Below are 8,317 nucleotides of genomic sequence, written 5' to 3'. Positions count from 1 at the left end.
GAGGAAGAGAGAGAAGAGGGAGAGAAGAGAGAAGGGTAGAAGAAGAAGGAGAAGGAAGAGAAGGAGAAGAAGAAGGGTGAGAGAGAAGAGAGAGAAGAGGAGGAGAGTCTAGGGGAGATAAATAGAGAGAATATAGGCTGAGAGAGAAAGGTTAAGAAAAACAAATAGGAAGAAATAAAGAGAGAAGGTCAGAGGTATGGAGAATGAATTGATAGTGAGAAAGAGGGAGATAAGGGACAGGGATAGAGTTAGATTTTGTTCCATCACCTTACCCTCTTGATAACATTATCCGCAATTTTTGGCTAGCTACTTACCATGGCCCCCAAGCGCAAAGAACGAGTGAAGACTGCGGGAGCTCAAGGGACAAGTATAGATGGAATTCATGGTGAAATTGGGGCCGTTGGAATTGCGGCCCTTAATGGAGAACCGGGTATAGCCAACGCGGGAATTAGCACAACTCTAGACCCCGTCTCGCAGAACCAGGTTCTCCTTGGCCTAGGGAAGAACTATTGATTTCATTACGCCACATGAAATAAAATAGGTTCTCCTTGGCCTAGGGAAGAACTATTGATTTCATTCCACCACGTGAAATGATAAGGTTTTCATAATATGTCACATAAAATGATAGACTTTCACTTTTTTTAGTGCATGATTTGTTAACTATAATTCATGGTTTACTTCTGTGACTAAAATAAATACATGAAATGTTAGTTTCCATTCATAGGATGCAACTGCACAGAAGCATAGAGGATTTGTCATCTATCTTGCAATCCATGCGGAAGATAGGTCTTGATCTTGCATACCACAAATAGGTTGTCTTATCCTATGATAACCAATGTTTATGTTTGGAGACCGCATGAAATATTAGAGTAAATTTGCATTTAGAATACTAACAGGTTCTTAGACTTTCATGGATCGCTTACAAGGAAAGATTTTTATGCATTATATGATTATTCTTTACCTATGTTAGAGCATAGAGGTGATAAGTGAATTGAGTTTAAATTTTAATATACTCAAGTCACATAAGACCCTGCACTTTAGGAACAAGTACTCATTGCCAGATATGAAGAGAGTTAAAATTTATTTAGGCTATACTAATATATTAAACCCACCATGTGCATGCGAGATAAGTTTGATTAGAAAATTCTGCATAGCATCGCACTAAGAGAGGATAGAAAGAATGTATGACAAGTCTTGCGATATATTTAATGTGCTTTAAAGATTACCAAGTATGTTAAAAGACGTGCAAGAAAATCGAGGATTCAAAACTTGGAACCCTAGGGAAAAACCCAAGGGAAAGAGGGATTCAAAAGAAGTTGAGTGATTAAACACACGTGCTTGTGAGTTGTTTTTAAGGATCTTGTCTTAGATTATTGGAAGTGGATATCCTCCAGGCTTCAGCTAGGCTAGTAAGCTGACTCTAAATGGAATGTTGATCAAGGCTTATGCTTGGTTGTTTCGAAAAGGATATTTCTAAGTGAATTGATTGGTTGCCTTGGTAAGAGGAGATTCTACTAAGGATAAGTGGTTGATAAGCAAAGTGATTGCTTGATGTAGAAAATGATATTTTCTTGATTGGAAATGAAAGGGATGTTTTCCTCAGTAATTCTTTATAAGCTAGGTGCTTCAGCTGTGATTGATTCCCTAAAGGAATAATTAAGGAAGGATGGCGCTAGCTACCCCCCACGAGCTGCCAAACCCTAACCAAGGGGGTTATGAATCTGTGTAGAGAATGTGGACCGAACATGCCGCGAGAGGTCTCTCCATGGAAATTACTTGGCGTAGGAGGATGCTTGGGTACTAATGGGGGGTCTGGCCATAAATCCCTTGCCTCCGGGCCCTACAAAAGTGTTCTACGTGACTCCATATGGGATCTCGAGGCCTTGATACTAGTTACAAGACAGAATCTCGGGAGGATAAACCTTCGGGTTTTGTTATCGGGAGACGAAAGGATTTTTCTGCGGAGGCAGAAAGGAACACTTAATTCTCTTGTATGGGCAGGAGACAAACATTAATCTTAAGATAAGTTAAGGAAGTGTTTGATCTTGTTTTATCTTGACTTCATGTTAGTGCCCTAAATTACATAAAGAAACCTGTGACTAACAGGTTAATTAAGGAAGCTACTTTTATGTGTCAAACATAACGTGGCAGGTAATTAGATAACTAAAACAACCCCCGAGGGAAGCGTGGTGGATGTGACCAATGGGTCTATCCTACGGAAGGGTGGTCTCGGTTAAGCCGAGAGCTTTCCTCAAAAGGATATGTTAACGAGGAATGTTAGGGAAGGACGGAGGATGACCTTAGACAATGTTGGATAGATTCCTGATTCATACCATTTTAGGGGACCGGAATGGGACTATGCCCTACGGGCAGAGAAATCGAGTGATGCATCCCTCTCGTTTTCCATTCTCTTTGAACCAAGTGCATTATGAGTCTACTTGGATCCAGTTGTATCTACGCAAAGTGGAGTGGCTGGAAGGCTGTTAGGAAGACTCAACTGCTAGGAACGAAGACTTTAGGTCGATCCTAGTGGGAATGGCCGGATAAGTTCACCCGAGAGACCCTAGTTGGAAAATCTCATGTCATTCCTTGGGAGTGTCGGATGGCATCTTCTAGATTAGTCTCTCGATGGGCTAAAAGACGTGTCACACGATCTGAGGGGCGGGCACGTTACAGTCGGTATCAAAGCGAAACTTCTTAATGATGCATGATTGACTAATGTTTAGATCATAGGCATAACCTAAATAACCGAAGTGGTATGGCTTGATTGTCAGGCACCTTCTGCACCCCATGAATGCTGACATGCGAGAGAAGAAGTTCCTTCTCAAACAAATCAAGCCACCTGAATTCGATGGTAAGGGAAGGACCGTCCAAATTGATGCTGAGATCTGGATTGAATCCATGGAGAATTATTTCGAGGCAGTAGGTACTGCACCCGCTAACCAAGCCATGCTCGCCAAACTTGAACTTACAGGCGATGGTGCACAGATCGGATGCCGTATGCTTGCGTAGTGAATGTCGGAAGGTCCCCAAGAACAAAAGAACTCTACTTTTTGCACAAAACTCAAGCATGTATTTTATGTATTAATCATCTTCAAGCTCAAATAATAGCCCAAATTACAAAATAGCAAGCTTTTGGCTTTTGAGTTTGCTTTAGCACAAAATAGAAATAAAGCTAATGGATGGTGCCCAATGAGTCAGGCATACCCAATACAATGTCCAAGTACAAATACATAATCGTGCGCCCATACGCATACAAAATAATAAATAAATATCCAATGCCTCAATAAATAGGCGCGACAAAATATAGGCGCCATACCTAAGGTATGCGCCCATCAAAATATAAGTGATAACTCGAATACTCGCTATCCTCCAATGCTTTCCTCCGCCACTGCTGCTATCTCTACACATCAACTGAAGCATTCACAATCGTTAGTAAAATAATACAATCAAACCGAAAAAAGTGAATACCTAGCAGTCTTCAGCTACATAAATAAATCAACTGGTTAGAAATCAATCCTAACCTTAATTTATTACGAGTGCGCACTCTAAACTCATAAACATTTATTAATTTAATATGCATTTTGCGGAATCACCCGCTATGGAATCACCCATGTACACACTAAATTAATGAAATGCCCGAAAAGAATAGGCGTTCCCATCAAGTTCTCGCACAAAGAATCCACTTTGTGTATGAGCCCCGGTCAACAAAGTTTACGAAATCCACCGTAAAACCTCACGGAATCCACCGTGAAATATGTCTCCTGGCATCATACCCCCGGGGTGGGATATCTTACGGTGGATTCCGTGCCACGGTGGATTTTGTGAGGTTTTACGATGGATTCCGTAAATTTTGTTGACCGAGGCTCATACACAAAGTGGATTCTTTGTGCGAGAAGTTGATAGGGACGCCTATCCTTTTCGGGCGTTTCATTAATTTAGTGTGTACATGGGGGATTCCATAGCGGGTGATTCCGCAAAATGCATATTAAATTAATAAATGTTTATGAGTTTAGAGTGCGCACTCGTAATAAATTAAGGTTAGGATTGATTTCTAACCAGTTGATTTATTTATGTAGCTGAATACAGCTAGGTATTCACTTTTGTCAGTTTAATTGTATTATTTTACTAACGATTGTGAATGCTTGAGTTGATGTGTGTAGAGATAGCAGCAGTGGCGGAGCAAAGCATTGGAGGATAACGAGTATTCGAGTTATCACTTATATTTTGATGGGCGCATACCTTAGGCATGGCACCTATATTTTGTCGCGCCTATTTATTGAGGCGTTGGATATTTATTTATTATTTTGTATGCGCATGGGCATACGATTATGTTATTTGTACTTGGACATTGTATTGGTAATGTCTAACTCTTTGGGCACCGCCCATTAGCTTTATTTCTATTTTGTGCTAAAGCAAATTCAAAAGCCAAAAGCTTGCTATTTTGTAATTTGGGCTATTATTTGAGCTTGAAGATGATTAATACATAAAATACATGCTTTATGGAGCGCTCACACAAGGCATGGGGGGAGATTGCACCCAATTGGTCTCTTGTTGATGTCGTGCATGCTTTTTACCTTGAGTTTTGTGCAAAAAGTAGAGTTCTTTTGTTCTTGGGGACCTTCCGACATTCACTACGCGAGCGTACAGCATCCGATCTACGCACGAGATGATGCCAGGAGGCATATTTCACGGTGGATTCCATGCCACGGTGGATTCCGTGAGGTTTTACCCTGGATTCCGTAAACTTTGTTGACCGGGGCTCATACACAAAGTGGATTCTTTGTGCGAGAAGTTGATGGGGACGCCTATCCTTTTCGGGCGTTTCATTAATTTAGTATGTACATGGGTGATTCCATAGCCGGTGATTCCGCAAAATGCATATTAAATTAATAAATATTTATGAGTTTAGAGTGCACACTCGTAATAAATTAAGATTAGGATTGATTTCTAACCAGTTGATTTATTTATGTAGCTGAAGACTGCTAGGTATTCACTTTTGTCGGTTTAATTGTATTATTTTACTAACGATTGTGAATGCTTTAGTTGATGCGTAGAGATAGTAGCAGTAGCGGAGGAAAGCATTGGAGGATAGCGAGTATTCGAGTTATCACTTATATTTTGATGAGCGCATACCTTAGGCATGGCACCTATATTTTTTCGCGCTTATTTATTGAGGTGTTGGATATTTATTTATTATTTTTTATGCGCATGGGCGCACGATTATGTTATTTGTACTTGGACATTGTATTGGGTATGCGTGACTCTTTGGGCACCGCCCATTAGCTTTATTTCTATTTTGTGCTAAAGCAAACTCAAAAGCCAAAAGCTTGCTATTTTGTAATTTGGGCTATTATTTGAGCTTGAAGATGATTAATACATAAAATACATGCTTTGTGGAGCGCTCACACAAGGCATGGGGGGAGATTGCACCCAATTGGTCTCTTGTTGATGTCGTGCATGCTTTTTACCTTGAGTTTTGTGCAAAAAGTAGAGTTCTTTTGTTCTTGGGGACCTTCCGGCATTCACTACCCGAGCGTACAACATCCGATCTACGCACCAGTGGTATCAGAGCAAAGCTGAGATCGAGAGCTTCCAATCGCTACCCATCTTGTGCGAAGGCGGAGCTCCTGGAACGATCGATCTCTACGGTCAATCTCATCGCGAACGGTCGATACGGGTGGATTCCTGGCGGTCAAGAACCTCTGTTCCCATCCTCAAATCGCAAAGGACCGGCCTGCAACAGCAGAGGACCACTCCTACATCCTCTCATACAAGTCGTGGTTACACAAAGATAAGTCTTCAAAACTTCATAAGCTTCAAAGCTTAATACAAAGCTTATAAAGCTTAAAGAAGATTTAAAGCTTCACAATTTTAAATCGGCGCATCAGAGGAGGTCCGCGTGATTTTCGGCGGCGGCTGAAAAAACGGCCCCCCCCTAAAATCAACGTCGTTTGCTGCTGCTTAAGACTCAAGTCTATTACACTAAGTCAAGTCACACAGAATTTACAAAGTCAACAAGTCTAAATTCTGCAAGTCTGCTAAATCACTGAAGTTCTGCAAGTTCTGGTACTCTGCAAGTCACATAAGTCTGCAACTCTGCAAGTCAAACAAGTCACCTAAAGTCAGAACTGACTTGTGTTCAAAACTCATAGAAGGACTGTTCCTGTGTAGAAGCTCCGAACTGCAAAGTTGTTCATTGGAAGGTACTGTTCGCATACGCAGGTTTGCTGAACCCATTTGAGCACACGCAGAAGGATAAAACACAGATTTTTTCAAAGATTACAAATCCCGCAATAGCCAAAGACGAAGATTGTGAAAGCCACACACAAAAATATATAAGCCTTGTACACCTGATCTTGAGCTATGCTCATCCCACTAATTGGATTTTGAGAGTGTGAGGTTTTTTTGAAGTTTTGTAGGATGATGGAACCACATATGGATGATTTAATGGCTGAAGGTGATCTACCTGAACCTACGATGGAGCAAAAGCTGGATTTAATTATGATGCAGTTGGATGAAGAACGACGAGCTCAGCAAGCATTGCAAGCTCAATTGGCTAATTTACAAAGATCGACTACTGACAAAGAGGAATCACAATCTGAAGATCATATCCGACGTACCATCGACGCGACTCTCGAGGCTCAATCCATCCGCAAAGAAACAAAGATAAGTAAAAGAAATTTCAAATTTCGTACTTTCAATGGCACTCGAGATGGAAAAATGGTTCTTGCATTCATCAGTTAGTTTGATGATTACTTTCATGAGGAAACATACGCAGAAAAAGATAAAATCAAGTGTGTCACTAATCATTTAGTGGATAGAGCATCTCTTTGGTGGACCGTGGTTCGTAAGAGTATAGATTGTCCCACTACCTGGGAGAATTTCAAGAAGAAGTTTATGCAGAATTTCCTTCCTCCACAATTCCATGAAAAAGCCATAAAGCAATGGGACCTTCTTCAGCAAAGAGATCGTGAGCCTATTCCTCAGTACACCGAGTGCTTTTGGAATGTATTACTCCAGTTACACATGCTTGAAGACGTACCTGAAGCGACACACAAGCGCAAGTATATGTCTGGATTACTTGGGCATTACTACGCTGAAGTCAATATGTTTAAGCCTGCAACCCTTGAAGACGCAATGTCTTTAGCTCATGACACTGAAGATAAGCTTCAGAAGATTTAATCAAGGTCGTTTTCTTTCATAATCTTTCTGTAAGTCTTGGGCAAAACCACATGCTTTACCATCCGATACCAATCAAAACCATAAGCCAATTCCACAGCCAAATCCTAATATTCCTAGACTTCCTGCCATTGCAAACAATGTATCTAAAGCCAAATCTATAGTGTGTTATAAATGCCACCAACCTGGACATCTAGCAGCCAATTGCCAATCGAAGAAGCCAACTGTCCATATCAATTACCTTGGAGCAATGGAAGATGACGAACATGAAGAAATGCCTGATTTCACGGAAGATGAAGACGACATTACTACTCCTTCGGATACTTTACCAGGTATGCCAACTCTATATTCTTTATTGACAATGAAATGTTTAGTGCATGGAAAAGAAAATATTATTTTGCAAGATAATGGTAGTACTCATGATTTTATTTCTGCAAAGTTAGTAAAAGAATTGAAATTACAAATTGTTCCTACGCATTATCGCATTAAAGCAGCATTCTTAGGCACAAGGTATAATGGAACACAAGAAGTACATGACTTAGAGATTCAAATTGGTGAATACAGTGAAAGAAGGAATTTTCTAGTTGTACCATTACAGTCCAGTGATATTATTTTAGGTATGCCTTGGCGTCAGTAGTAATGTCGTCTTCATCTTCCATGAAATCATGTATTTCTTCATGTTCTTCATCTTCCATTGCTCCAAGGTAGTTGATATGGACAGCTAGCTTCTTCGATTGGCAATTAGCTGCTAGATGTCCAAGTTGGTGGCATTTATAACACACTATAGGTTTGGCTTTAGATACATTGTTTGCAATGGCAGGAATTCTAGGGATATTAGGATTTGGCTGTGGAATTGGCTTTGGGTTTTGGTTGGTATTGGATGGTAAAGCAGATGTTTTTTGCCAAGTTTTACGGAAAGATGATGAAGGAAAACGACCTTGATTAAATCTTCTAAAATTTGAGTTGAATTGCTTAGATCCATAGTTACCATTGGTTTGAAATTGCTGTGGACGCTTGTCTCTTCCTCGAAGCTTGTCTTCAGTGTCATGAGCTAAAGAAATTGCATCTTCAAGAGTTGCAGGCTTGAACATATTGACTTCAGTGTAGTAATGCCCAAGTAATCCAGACATATACT

Source organism: Lygodium microphyllum, chromosome 28, assembly GCF_053477565.2.
Source record: "Lygodium microphyllum isolate KBCC chromosome 28, Lygodium_microphyllum_v1.1.10, whole genome shotgun sequence".
Classification (NCBI taxonomy): domain Eukaryota; kingdom Viridiplantae; phylum Streptophyta; class Polypodiopsida; order Schizaeales; family Lygodiaceae; genus Lygodium; species Lygodium microphyllum.
The sequence above is the reverse complement of the archived record's forward strand: the minus strand, read 5'-3'. Positions refer to the sequence as shown.